Source organism: Belonocnema kinseyi, chromosome 7, assembly GCF_010883055.1.
Source record: "Belonocnema kinseyi isolate 2016_QV_RU_SX_M_011 chromosome 7, B_treatae_v1, whole genome shotgun sequence".
NCBI classification, from domain to species: domain Eukaryota; kingdom Metazoa; phylum Arthropoda; class Insecta; order Hymenoptera; family Cynipidae; genus Belonocnema; species Belonocnema kinseyi.
The window spans coordinates 106,718,441-106,733,944 of record NC_046663.1 but is presented as its reverse complement, the minus strand read 5'-3'; the positions used below and the strand labels follow the sequence as shown (position 1 = coordinate 106,733,944).

Here is a 15,504-nt window from a genome sequence, read left to right as displayed (position 1 = left end):
AATTTTGGCAAACCCCATTAAATTTTTATCAAATTTTTGAAGTCAATTAGAAATTCCCTAAAATATTTCAAATCCCTTGAAAGTTTTCAAAGCTCTTAAATATTCCTTGGATTTTTTTAACATATTCTAAAATCTTTAAAATAATCTAAAAGATTTTAAAAGAATTCATGCAAATTCGGAAATATGTTCCGACTTGAACTTAAAGTGAAGACATGAGAATGACAACTAAATAATTGTCAATTTTTCGAAATACTGTTTTTAACAATTTCGAACAACTGATGATGAATAAATGAATTATTTCTCCTTTCACTCGAAAAAATTAAGCTTCAAATTATGAGACTGATAACGGGATAAGGACCATTTGAGTTTCCCGCTCTAAAACACAGAAAATAAAAAAAATAAAATAAGTATATTTCACCCCCTTGCAATATTGTAAATAATGACAACATGCTTCTATAATTTTTATTAAATTTTACATCACGTAGCATAGAAATAATTTTATTTTTGGTCCTAATCCAGTTGTTATTTTCATTTTTTCATGAATTCTTATATGCGAATGCGAACATTTTTCAAAATCTTGGCATATCAAAAATACACACATTTATCGCTTTAATTATACCGGAGCTAAAAAAATGTCTCTTTAAAAGGTTGATTGTTTTCGAAATTCTGTCTAATATAAGCCCAGGGTGAAGCCTATTTGTTTAGTTTTAAGTAGATATTGCAAAAATAGTGTAAATTTAAATGTTTTCTTAAATTTTCATTAACTTCCGAAATAATCAACGTTTTTCAATGTTCTTAGGCTCATTTTCAAGCTTTTTTTTTCACCGTATCACAACAGCTTACGAGTATGAACCGTAAAAAATTTCATTTCGAATTGCAAGAACTTGAAGTTGTAATAAAAAAAGTTGGATAAATTTGAAAACATCTTATCTGTAGGCAAATCAGAAAAAAATTTAAATATATATTTTGAGGAAATTACATACAAAATTCATGCTTATGTTTCATATATTTTACAAAAATATTTTTGTTACTTAAAATAATATTTCAATTTTTCCAACTTTTTTGTTACAAATTCAAGTTCTTGCAATTCGAAAAAACATTTTTTACGATTAATACTCGTAAGCTGTTGTGATACGGTAAAAAAAAGCTTCAAAATGAGCCCAAGAACATTGAAAAACGTTGACTATTTCGGAAGTTATTGAAAATTTAAGAAGACATTGAAATTTACACAATTTTTGCAATATCTACTTAAAAACTAGACAAATTGGCTTCACCCTGGGCTTTTTAAAAACAGAATTTCGAAAACAATCAACCTTTTAAAGACATTTTTTTAGCTCCGATATAATTAAAGCGATAAATACAAAATAAAAACGATTTTTCTACGTGAACCCAAACTTTTGACTGGTAGTGCCCAAAAAAAGGTTTAAACTATAGTTTCCTGATTAAAAAAAAGCAGTTATAAAATTTATGAGATGCAAAACTGGATAAGGACCCTTTTATTTTACCCTCCCATGAAGAAAAAAAATTTTTTCTTAATGTTTTCACATCTTCAATGTAGAGTTCTTAGGGAACACAGGCTTTCATCATTTAATCCTAATTTTATATTAAAAAACATACGGCGAAAACATTTTTTGTTAATGCTGTTAAATTTCATTTATGTTCCTTAACCAGTTGTCATCCACATGTCTTTAAGTGCTTCATACAGAAATCCCCTGACTTTTGCAATTTCCTATTCAAAAACCTTGATTTATCAAACAAAATTCCCTGATTTCCAGGTTTTCCTCGACGTGCAGCCACCTGGATATGCAACATTGTGGTTAGAATGGTCGAATTTCTATAAGAAACAAAAAGGGAATCTCCAGGACCAGTGACAAGCCGGAATTTTGAGGTGCGCTTTTCGGGAATTAAGCCTAAACTTTAGTTATATCAACTTCAGCATATAAAATAATTTAATAAATCGGTAATATCAAGTTTAATTATTCGTTTGGATTTTTCAGCGAAAATCCATTGAGTACGTGTTTGCTGGTCGAATGCGTGTCCGCGGGTCGGATATTCGTTTGCAAACCTCTACCTTTTTATCTAATTTGACCAAACATTTTACTTCAATTTGCTGAAAACACAAATTCTTTATGAAGTTCGCAGAGCGCCTAAAAGAAGGATTTCATATCAACCTTGCATAAATCTTCATAACACATATTTCAACTTAATATGAGACGAATTTTTATTTTTTTATTTTTCAGGGTTGTTTGTAATGCGCAGTTGGCAATTAGTTTTTTTAAAGGGGTCATTTTCAAGATAGGTTATTAAGATTCAAGTTAGATAATTAAGTAACGTATAAGTCACAGCATAGAAAATGTGCAATAATCTGATATGCAGGGTTTCTGCAGCCTGTAAAGTGCACTATATACTGTACAGTGTACACCATATTATACATTGTTGTCTAACAGTCTAAAGTCCTGTGAATAATCGAAGTTCACTTCAAGAATGCAGAATAGGTTCATTTTGACAGAAGTCAGCATTTGCTGAATTCCATGAAGTAGAATCAGATTTATTTAATCAGAATTGTATTTATATATTGGCGCATTTTTTGTTGTCCCAGAAACAATAGTAAACCAAACACCAATTTATAAAATGTACATATGTTTGCAAGGCTACAATACAAGCTGAAATTAGTAAAAGACTATTGGTGCCATCGAATCAAATTAAAAAAATTAAAAATAATCTTGATGAAAAAATGATACTGCGAGTTATTTGCCAGAAAGCATGGTTCAGTTATCATTTTAATATATATTTCATTTTCCAGAAATTTATTATTTTAGAATTTTTTGTTTAGCTTTTAACTTTTGTCCCAGTCAAAATTGTCAATAATAATAGAACATTGTATTTAAGTTATCAACAAATTTGAAAACAGTTTAAATTCATTGCAATTGTTTTTAAATATAGCAATATAATGAGAGAAACCATAGTTATAGAATTTTATAATATGATAAGCAATTACAATGAATGATGAATAATAAGAGCCATATTTTTCGTAGCGCCTCTATTGAAAATTCGAGTTTCGATACCTGTAGAGCGGGTTGAAACACGGTGTTTGCATCCCTAGGGTTTAAACACTTTGTCTTCGACTTTCGGTAAGTGTAGAGTGGGCTGAAAGGCGGAGGCTTGTATCCCTAGGGTTGAAACATTTTGTTTTAACTCTAGGGTACACAGGTAGATAGGTAAAAAGGTAGGGTCTACAGGTACCTGAACTCGAATTTTCAATGGATTTGATATGCAATAGTATGTTGCATTGCAAGAGGGATGAAGCACAGCGATTGCAACGAGTGTGAAGTTGGCTGCCCGAGCGAAGCGAGGGCTGCCTTCACACGAGTGGAATCCTAAGTTTATGACCTTGCCAGTGCCATGAAAACAATCATTGGAAAAGTAATTACGCCATTTGGTTCTGTCAAACAATTATATACAAAATTAGCCAATAAATGGAATTTACAGGAATCACGAGAAATTTGTTATGTTACTGTTAATTTTTTTGAATGCTACATCTTTAAGCAGTGTTAAATGATTTCAATCATTAAATAATTTATTTTGAACAATTGGATATACTTAGTCTATTAACGGTATTATAAAAAAATCCGACCAAAAATAAAATTTTGTTGAACAATTTTCATATTTGAAATTGTTCTCATATTAAATAATATTTTCTCTTTTAAACATACCATAATAAATTATGTAATAGTTATTCTTATAAATATAATTAAATATTTCGTTCCAATATGTGTTCTTACCCTAATTAACATATAATTAGCACGCGGCTCGCTGCGGTCGCAACTTTGAGCGCGCCTAAGGCGCGCGACGGTTGAATCTCGCGCTTCGCGCTCGACAATAGGTTACCTCGCGCTTCACGCTCGGATATTTATTCTTTGTGTTTGGAATGCTTCAAAAAAACTTTATCAAAAAGATCTCTTTTAAATGGCAGTATTTATATGCGTCTTCATATTCTGAATTGTCTACTTAATTAAGTACAGTCAAAGATTAAGTTTCTCAAAGCTCTGTAGGCTTTGAGGTACACATTCTCATCGCGATACTCGCGCTGCGCGCTCGATTTTCGATAGACATTTGTAAACAGGTTTTGTTGGATTTTTTTTCTCATAACTTTCGTCGTTTTTCCACACATTTTTTTTATTTTCCTTTTTTTAACGTTATTTTTCACGAATAAAACAAAAAGTACGCGTCCTATAAAAAAGTGATTCTTAACGAAATTGTAGATCTTTTTTGGGATAACCACTTTTGTTAATTTATCTTTTTTTTTGTATCCTACATAGTTTGTCCACAAAATGGAATTTTTTTATTTTCCATTATTTTTTGTGCAATCAAAATTTGAATTTTCGATTTTTTAAGAAAATCCAAAAATTGTTTATGATAATCTTGTAGGGATTTCAAAAATAAATGTTTTTCTTTTTTTGACTTTTTTCATATCGTGCGTTTTTCGGCTTTAAATTTTGATTTTCGGTTAATTAAAAAAAATTTTGAAAACGCTATAACTCTGAGAATTTTCTTTTTATCGAAAAAAGTCATAAGGATAAATTGTTTGTTCTTTTCAATACTATAAATATCCGTACATAGAATTTTCAAATTCAGAAAAAAGTGGTCACAAAAATTTTCAAAATGCGCGCACTTTTTGAATTTTTATCAAAAATGGCTGGTTAACGAACTCGTCCTTTCTTTTAGGACCTAGAAAAATTGTGCCAAAGATGGATTTGATTCGTTCATTCTTCCGAGAGTTATCGTGTTTACGGACGGACGGACAGACAGACGCCATCGTGGAAACCTGATTTTCGGATTCAGGAGGTCTCGAGACGTGGAGATCCGTTGAAAAAGTGTAATGTCAAATTTCCGACAATTCTAATACTTTTTCAATCATGAATGATGAGAATGTAAAAATGTAGTTTAATTTTAAATCGGCCTAATAAATTATCTGTACGTTTTTATTTATAAGATTTTAAAATAAAATTTGCGACTGACCAATTTTGAACACTTGATTTTATATTGTTTTCATATTGAGAACATGCTTTAAATTGTTTCAGCTTTAAGTTTGTTGCAAAGCTTTTATTTTAAAAAGGGCTATAGTTTTTAGCTTTAGACAGTTAAATAAACTATAACAAATAATACGCATATACATACATTTCCGAGATTTTTTCGTTGATTTCAAATACTGTATTTTCAAACATCGTATATTTAAATAGAAAAGGAAAATTTTAAAAATGGGGAAAAGCAGAGGAATAAAAATAAAAACTGAGAAAGAATGTATGTTATTTTTTCAAAAGAATCAAATAGTGCTATTAGTTTTTCGGTGTCTAAATAAAATAACTTACGCTGTGGCGTGATGGGGTAGGGTGGGGCGTGATGGGGTAGGGTGGGGCGAGATAAGCATAGCTGTCCTTTTCACGTCAGTATTTAAAATCTGCTAACTCATTGTTTGAAATTAAAGTTCGATATATATTCTACAAACATTTTTAATTAAAATTTTGTCGAGAGAGAAGTAACTAAAAAAGTATATGCGGAATTAGAAATGAAAGTAAAGAATAAGTGCGATTGGCTCATATCGCCCCATGCCTGAGGCGGGATGAGCCAGGCGTTGGGACGAGCTGGGTCACTTAATAAAATGACTTACTATATATTATTTGTAATTAAGAATCTTGTTAAGTTTGAGTATTTTAAAATGAAAACAAATCTTACACATAGCTTTCCAAAATTGAACGGAAAATTTGAAGTATTTAACTTCAAAATGATGCAATCTTTAATCCTAACCTCTATCGTAACTAACAAGTAAATAGATATACAAATTATATCCACATATCTTTCAATAATTATATTACAGAAATAAATTTAGCAATTTTTCTACTTGAACATGTACATTGTTTCAGTAAGATAAATTCTACAATACGTAAACTCTTAAAGACTAGACTGTTCTACTACAATTACTTCACGACCCTGAATTTCATATATATTGGGGTATTAAACCGTTTTTTTAACGTCTGCCGGATTTTTAAACAACAACAATGTTTTTCTTATTTTTATAGCATTTTACAAGTTTTAAAACAATTTTATTTAAGAAAAATACACCATAAAAACAGTACTCTTTCTTCTGGTCGACAGCAACCCATATTATTTTATCATACCTATAAAAGTACTGTTGTAATACTTTTTCTGAGAATTTTTGTCAACAAGATTAGTTTTTATGCGTTTACACCATTAACACCCTGCACAATCTGATAATATGTAATATTGCATCCTAACCTGCTGACTGCTACACTAAGAGGTGAGTTTAATGCACAGAAAGAGGTGGCTCATTCTGCCCCATATGTTCACCTATATTGGTTTTATAATTATGTATAGATCTGTTGAAAACTTTAGGTTTAATAAATAAGCTATCTAAATGACCACTGGAAAAACATCTAATATGTGATTTTGCGTGATTCTTGAACCTTATAAACAAATGCAAAATAGCAGAATACAGGTTTTCAATGTTTACTTTCGTTTTTTCCAGATTTATTCAAAATTAGGCGAAAAATTTTCAAAAAAGAAGTTTGATGTTTTTCCTGATATAATTACAAAAAACATTTACAAAATACATGATAACCTACGAGAAAATTAAGTGACTCATCTTACCCCTTATGCTCATCTCGTCCCACCCTACCCGACCCTTAAAATATACATTCTACCAATAGCAGTATTCAGCAATAAATAAATGTGAATTATGAATCCCAAATTTTTATTTTGTAAACTTCAAGCTTCCAGAAATATAAGACTTTTGAAGCAACTCTATTCCATTTTAAACAACCATTTTTCATTTCGCTTGGATATAGTTTTTAATACGAAATCTAGAATGATTAAACTTAAGTTTAACATATATTTTCATTTTCTCTTTAAAGACACTTGTTTAAAAATGAGTTGAGAACATGTAATTTATAAATTAAACAATGAGGATTAGCTTAAAGGTGGCAAGTAATCTAACTCGAAGCGTCTAGACACATCGACTTTCGGTGAACATCACCGTTCTTTGCAGTTTTCCTGGACTCACAATTATTATAACTGCACGCAAAATTACACAAAGCGGATTTCACTCTTCGTTCGTATTTGTAAACTATTTGGGTCAAATTGATCAGGGGAAAAACCATTTTATTTTCATGGTTTTCAATTCAAATTATTATTTTTTTAACTATAGTAAAAACTAATATTTTCAGCCATAAGCTTATTTATTTAAAATCAATAGTTCTCGAGAATAAGGAAAAAAAATCGTTTTATGTCGTACTTCGACTATTTTCAACCGGGAAACATTTAAGCATACTCTCGAAAGTGACAAATTTCATTTATCATCTGAAAGGAGTAATCTTCAGACAAAGTATTGTAGTCGGGGTACACATAATCCGCTTATTGACACACCTTTTTTTAACGTAAATAATGATCTGAACGCTTGGGTTAGAAGCTGATTTGGATCTTGTTTTTTTTTTATTTCAAATGTGTTTCTTTCCTTCCTTTTGCGACTGACTGGCATATAAAATTCATTTGAGTTACTAGTTTGTAAGTTCGTTTGAAAGCATTGGTCACGCGACAGTCTGGTACAGTTAAGTGCCACGATGCCTTCCCTTCTTCAATTATGCAAAGTTCTATCGTGCACCGATCTGAAGATTTTTTTCGATGCGTATAGTCCCTTTTAGTGGGTATGCATCGTTGAAGCGTAGCGCACATACCCAGAACAGAAATATTTTTCGCTATATTGTTTGCGGAAAAATTAATAATAATATTGGCAAGGCTTAATTTAAGAAAAGTTAAGCACAGCAGTTTAGAACGGAAATGGAAAAAGTATATTCTCAAATTGCTCTGGAAATGTTTTACTTAAGCTTTTTTTGTGATTCGCGGGGGTTTCAGTTTCTAAATTTGAAAGAGAATCCAAGTGCAGCACTTTTTTGAACAAATATTTGAATATTTATTGTTTATTTAAACCGAGCTATTTGAAGTTTTGTGACTTTTTCTTTCGCTTTATATAAAAATCGAAATTTTAATTCAATGTTTTATCATATAGATGGCATACTTTATTCTAAAAGTATTCTTTATCATTCTACTCGTTAGCTTTGTTAAAATTAACCTTGGGTGGAACGCATGCTACATCACAATTCCAGGAATATAATAATAGAAACCAGTCCCGTGGTACTCTGAAAGGAAAGTGCCGGAAATGATAACCGCGACTGAGAGTGCTGGTTGTACTTTTAGGCCTAAACTTATGCAAATGCATAGAGAAAGTGTCATAAATGTGAAGTGTTGTGCTTTTTTAACCCTTAAATGGCACTAAAGGTAAAAAATGCCACAACACATTTTTGACCCTGAATTAACCATACTAAATTCGATAAAATGGACCATGTGGCATGCAACTTAAATTAACATGACTATAAAAGTGATTCCACTTTAATAAAACATATCTTAAACTACATTAGATGATTTTTTTTTTACAAAAAAATTCAATACCGATTCCGAAAAACACCCGTTGCACAATTTACGTAATAAAAAGGAGTTGTACCAGTTAAGGGATAATGATAAAAACATACTTTTTCTAATTGTTTTGCTTTAGAATTAAGTTTTAAGGCATTTAGACTGAACATTTATCAAGGTTTTTTTTGCGATAAAAAGATACTGGGGTAATGTGTGTTTTTAGATGCAATTCTGGTTACATCAATGGCTCCAAGACAGTGCAAGGTTTGTACCGTACGAATTTTGAATTATAGGCATGTAATTTGTGTAAAGCATTTTGGTTGTCAGGATATTCTTACGAAGCATCCGATACTTGGAAAGAATGGATCTGTTATTAGAACAGTACATATTTTTATCTGAATTATTTTCCAACTTTTCCAATTAATATGATTAAAACAATTATTCGGAGATGTTATAAAAAATTTGAAAAACAGGTTAGTCAATAAAATTGTGTTCCAAAATTTCAATCTTTTTGTACTTGGAAAATAATTGCCAAAAAAGTGTTACATTGCAAGAAAAATTTAAATTTCAACGAAATAATGAGTAAAAATACGCATTTAAACTGTTCTTTTTTTTCGACGCAAATTATTGGTATCATTGTAATTTTTTTTCAGAGCAATATTCCACTTCGAAAATAATGAATAAAAAAGTTAGCAGTATAAGAAAACTATAAAATTGCAATGAGATAATGAATAAAAATATGTATTTACACTTTTTTAAACGCAAATTATTGGTAACATGCTTTTTCAATTAATATGAATAAAATAATTAATTGAAGTTCTTATAACAAAATTTGGAAACAGCCCTGTATTAAGTGTCTCATAGAAACCTGTAGAAATTGATAAAAGGATATACAGAACCATATCGAAATTTTATCAATTCTATTTAGCTATATATATCGTTTTGTCCATTTTTATAAGTTTTCATAAGGCATTTAATAGATAGAATTTAAAGTCAATTGTGCAATTAAACCTTTATTTAGGGAAAATTATCAGTAATATGAATTTCCAATTTCTACAACTTAACAATATTTCTTTATTCTATAAATCCTATTATTTATAATATGAAACGTTGAAATAATCAGCATATATGTAATAGTAGATATTATTTATAACATAATTAATTTTTATATATTTCTTATAAGGAAAGGAAGTAAATTAATTTCTAGCTTTAAAAAGAAATGTAAATTTCAATAATTTAGTTCAAGTAACGCTTTCAATTTTCAAGAATGATGCATAGGAGCTCTGGTTAAAGTTTGATGCCAGCCATGAACTAACCCCCTGGTGATGCTGCTGCACTTATTGCTGCCAAATGCATTATTTATAAGACAAATATAATGAAATAATTAATAAAAAAGTATTTTATGGACAGCATAGGTCCTGCAAATTTGTATATTACGAATTTTAAATAACCTTTGAAATTTCTTTAAGAAATGCAACGGTAGATGCTTTCATTGTAATAGTTATGAAATATAAAAAACAAATTACACAATTATGAATTTATGTTTTCTGAAGGCTTCTTAGTTAATTGTGAGATAATTGATTGAAGCAATACCTGATGGCAGCCGTATTTTTTTTACAAATAATGAGAAATATAGTCTGAATGTTACCCTTCATAAAAAATTATTATAGGAAAATCATGATAAGCGTAGCTATAATGACTTTTATATCATTTTTTCGCTATTATATAAAACATTATGGAAAATAATGATAAAAAATAGTAGTATTAAAATATTGAAATACTTAGTGCGAAAAGTAGGCGATAGAATAAAATTTATTTGGAAATACTTAGACAAAATTGCATGAAAATGTTGTAATATTACTCAAGGCTTTTTTTTTTGAAGTGATTTAACATAATAATTGAATAAATTAAAGAAATTTTATTTCAAAATTTGGTTTAAAAAGAGCAATGGTACAGAACCAACTAAGAAAGAACCATTTTTTAGCACTTCCCCAGCCTACTTAAAAATGTTATGTTTACTTTTTTTCTTTTAAATAAAAACTCACCGTAATAAGCTTCATTTGTGACCAGATTTTTCATTGTTGTAGCCATTTTTTAAACGTTTTATACTGAAGTATGAAAATTTTGGTTTTCAAATTCGAGATTGGGGCGAACGCAAAATTTCAGGGGGATAAAATAAAGACCTGATTTACATATGCTATAAACACTGATTTTCTTTCTTTTCCTCGTTGTGTTATTTATCCGTGAAAATGAGAAAAATCTACATAGTATCAAATTTTGCAACAGTTGAGAAAAGAGCTAAAGCTATGGTGAGTTTGACAAAAAATGATCCTTACGCGGTAATTTTTAATTTTTTTAATTCAAAAGACCGATTTTAATAATCCTATGAAAGTAATGCAAAACAATGATTAGCTTGCTGTTAAAATACAATTACTATTCATCATTTGACAATAAAATAACTTTTTCACATGAGAAATAAAAGTGACACGGCTAATTTGAGTCCAATTTACATTCTAGAATTTGAGTTTTTCTCTATATTCTTTAATGCGCGTAATTAATGTGACATTATATGTCCCATTCCCTTTTAAAAATAAAACTTACAAATGAATAAAAATAAATTAATTTAATAAATTTATCTGGTGAATAATTTCAAAAAATAATGAGTATTATTATAGTTGAGTATGAAAAAAATTAATAATCCGCGACTACTTTAAATTCGATGGTCTCGTTTTTGTTGCAATGGCATTCAATTTATACGAAAATTTGCATGAATCTACATCATTAAAATAACTGATTTATTTTACGCACACTGCGACTCACCTAAACTTATTTTTTCCACTAATACTTCATTTTTATTCACATTTGTCATATAGCCTAATGTATCTGTCAGTAAGAAGCGCAGTAGCGCCACCAGCGGATTAGTTCACGGTTAGCATCAAACATTAGCCAGCGCTTTTGCACGCGGTCGGATAGGGCTGCCCCCGTAGAAAGAAAACTATTTTGAGGTTATGTGTACTCGTGGAACATCCTTCCATTTCGCCAAACAGCTTTTACGATAAGGAAACGGCATGTAATTTGTGGGCAGTAAAAATTATAAGTTTAAGGTTATGGTGACGAGAGTCTCATCCAAAAATGCTATCACAGCTTCTCTTGTTTGCATGTCTATATACGTTGTACTTTTATTTATAATCAGAACAAAATTTTGATTAAAACTCACATCTCTCGACATTTCATTTATTGGAAATAAGGTACACAGAATGTACAGTGTAACTTTGAAAAATAATGTTTTTTTATATACCAAAAAAAGATTGTTCCCGTACTCTATTTTATTTGAAATTCTTTACAGATACGAAATATAAAAAAATCGACCATTTTTAATCTTCAATCAATCTTTTCAATGTTAATTTCATTTCTTATGAGATGTCTTGAAACAGTACTAAAATAGCCAACAAATTTGCAATTCCGGAACCTTCATTTACCTTTATATACTTAAAAACTCATAAAATCACAGTACAAATATTTTAGATAAATAAAAATCGAAACCCTCCCTTAAAAAAACAATCATATTCTAATGCTCGATAGTATCTAAAAAATATATTCATTTTAGAATGAGTTTCCATTATGAAATTGTTTTCATGAACATTAAATTGGTTACAATAAGACACTGTCATTTGAGGTTTTTTCTTCTTACTTTAACAGAAAATGTAATCGCACGTTCTAGCCGGGAATATAAAAAAGTAATATTATTATGACGCAGCCCGCGGTTCATATGCAGGAAAATTAAATGTTCTCTTATATCTACACTCATAGGTATTTTATTTATTGCTAAATCATTTCTTTGATTTTAAAGTTGAACAAAAATTATCTTTAGTTAAATTTTTTTTGCTAATATGTATCAATCATTTTAGATGTATCTCTTTCTCCCCTTGATTAGTCTTTCTTGACTGTTTCTGGTTCAACAGTCATACTTACCTTGACTGCTCCAGTTAAAACTTCTTTAGAAGAACCGCGGTGGACGTAATTTAAGAAAACTCGGGTTGATAAATGTAGAGCCCGCAGAAGTGACGTCTTTACTGAAGAACTGTAAAGTTTGGACTTGCAGAAAAACTTTTTGAATCGCATTTATAATTGAATGTGAAGGCCTGAATTTTACTGTTCAGTTTTCCCCTATAAGAGCGATTTCCATTGACCAACGCACCAGATGAACCGTAGGTCCTTGGGATTGGTGATGGATACAATGGGAGCAGGGAATTAATGAATAGAACTTTTGTATCCCAGAATCCAGATAGGTTAGGTAGGTAGGTAGGAAGGTAGCGGTGAGTTTTAACTCTTGACTTTCCCTTTTATGGAATCCAAGTACATGTGAGTGCTGATTTAATTAGTTTAAGACTTTAGAATCAAAGAAGACGATTCCAATTCGAGGAATTCTGTGATAACTTTTTAACGTAATTGCATTCTTCAGTACTTAGATGAAACTTCATTCAACAGGACTGACTTATTATTTACTAAAATATTCAATAATCGAACATTGCAGTAAATATTATTTACAAACATTTCACACGGAAATGTTAAAAATTTAGTATTTTCGCGGTAGATTAACAGATTCATTAAATAATGTTTAAATATAAATCGTAAACCATAGCGTTGATTCATTTTTTAATGTTGTAATTATTGTAAATTTGTTAAGACTATTATTTGACTTAGTCATGTCAACCGATTTACCTTAAAAGATTTTTTTTTAAACCTGCATTTAATATTAGTTCAAAATAAACTATTGCCCATTTTAAGTAACACTTTATAGAATAAAGAACAATTTTAGCAGTAAGTTTGTAAAATATCGTTAGAAAAGTACTTTGCTCTATTACTAAATTCAACTTATTTTTTATCAAATGACATGCTCAATTTAATTTTTCAGAGTAAAATGCTTAAAAAAAATGCCGAAGTTCGAAAATAAGAAACCTTACTTACAAAACGACCAACATTCGCTTGAATTTGTTTAATACTCTGAAAAGCCGTATCTTAACAAGAGTCTAGAGCGTCTAGATGTACCAAAAATAATTGTTCTACGCTCACACTACTTCGAAGAACTTAGACACGGCCAAAAATAACAAAATTGTAACTTAATATCAATTTTAAAAATGTAAAAACTTCAATAAAAATGGGTAATTCATAAGTGCGTCCACATTCAAAATGTGCAATTTTGAAAGAAAAAAAAAAACATATTTACATTTGTTATACTTCAAGGTTTGAAAATAGGAAATTTTGAATGTTTTAATTGTAGGTGATCTTTTACTTTCAAAAGTTGTAATTCTTAAAATGTCAACGATTGCTTATTTGATAAAATACGCAGAATTGGGAAGGATGTTTGAAAGCAGATTCTCCTAATTCCGGTGTCTGAAAGTGGCGTGTTGTTTTCTTCACAATTTCGTATCAAGAGAACATAAGTATAATGAATATAAAACAAATAAAGAAGTACCAATTTGAGCAATTTTTATAAAGAGTAATATTATCAATAAAATTTTGAGAAAAAAGTTTTCAAATCAGGGCGACTGATAAAAAATATGTAAAATTTTACTGATGTATCGATGCTCACAATTTACAGAAAAATAATGGAATATTTTATCTTCGGAAAATAAATAAAAATAAATTGCTATAGAAAAGGTCGAAGCTTTGCTTTGAAAATTAAACGAGCGAAAAAAATCCTTTGCTGCAATTTTTTAATTTAGAATGCGATTAATTCTCGTTGTATAGGGTACAGACGAAACACGTCTTAAAATACAAATTCTATATTTACAACCGTCAAAAGTTTAGATATATATAGTCATTAAACCAAAAATATCAATTGCAAATTAAAATCAACTATGTTAAAATAAAAAAATGTTCAAAAATATAAACCTGTAACACCCTCTAATTATCGGGATCACGTCAATAACACTCGATGACTCAAAACTCCAAAAAGTACGAGAAATTCAATGTAGTTGATTCGACGCAAAACGTCAAGGTCTCGAAACACTACGCAGGCTACTTTTTTCTTTTTCCTAAAACTCCTGTACTTTCCTTGGCCAAAGTACCTCTCAAACTTGAAAAAACACCAACAAACGATTTTTGGGATCGCGGACACTGTATCAAAACTGAGACGAATTTTATTGAAAATAGGAAATTTAGGTTGCGTCACAGAGAACGCCACGCCAGCAAACTCGCTAGTAAATATCGCGGGTTTACTCCTTGGAGCGTCCCGTATTTTATCCAACTCAGTAAACTTACAATATGAAAAGGATGGGCCCTCAATGAATACGTCGTCCACGAGTGATGGAGGAAAATTGGAAAACGATGAATACTGAATTTCTTTACCCGATGAACGAACGACGCTCACGTTTTCACCAGACAAATGTCGTCTAATGGCTGCCGTTTTGCAGTCTTTCCGCCAACGTAGGTGAACCCCGTGTCACTTCCGCTATCACAGCGCCTGAGCGCCATCTTTTTGTCGAATATCCGGTGGCGGGTTATTTCAACCTGTTTATGTATTTAAAACTGTGTTTATTGATTATCTAACTTTTATTTGATTATCACTTCCTAGAAAATATTGATTTAAGAATTAGCGGGCGCGTCTTTTCACTAAATATTCTTTAAAGTACGCACTTTCGCACTTTTGTCAACGATAGTAAGTGCCTATATGGGTACCAGAAAAATCCGGCTATTTGTACGGAAATTTTCGTACAAATAGCGTCTATACGCAAATATGTGCAAAACAGTCTATTTTCTAGTTCCAGCTAATCGTATAGAAAAAAATCGGCTATTCGTACAGAAATTTCGATACACGCAGCTACGGCCTTTGTTAACAGTTAAGCATTTAAAACCTATTTTTAAAATAAAATAAGAATTTGGTTAATATTTAGGCTGATGACAACTGATGATATAGTTATGCGATATTATGGTTATTTGTGTAACGTGATTGGTGAACTGGGAAAGGGTTTGACGGTAGGGGGTTAATGGACAATATTTCAACCAATCTCATTGCAA

The 15,504-nt window shown here is 30.3% G+C and overlaps 1 protein-coding gene across 2 annotated transcripts in view; it reads right to left on the bottom strand.

The window, feature by feature from the left end:
• LOC117175977 overlaps positions 1 to 14,896 on the bottom strand; it is a 36,585-nt gene extending 21,689 nt beyond the window's left edge. For both annotated transcript variants that reach the window (XM_033365870.1, XM_033365871.1), the window contains exon 1: positions 14,749 to 14,896. The gene's annotated coding sequence lies outside the window, so the exon portion shown is untranslated. The remainder of the gene's footprint in view (positions 1 to 14,748) is intronic.
• Between the last annotated feature and the right edge of the window lie 608 nt (positions 14,897 to 15,504).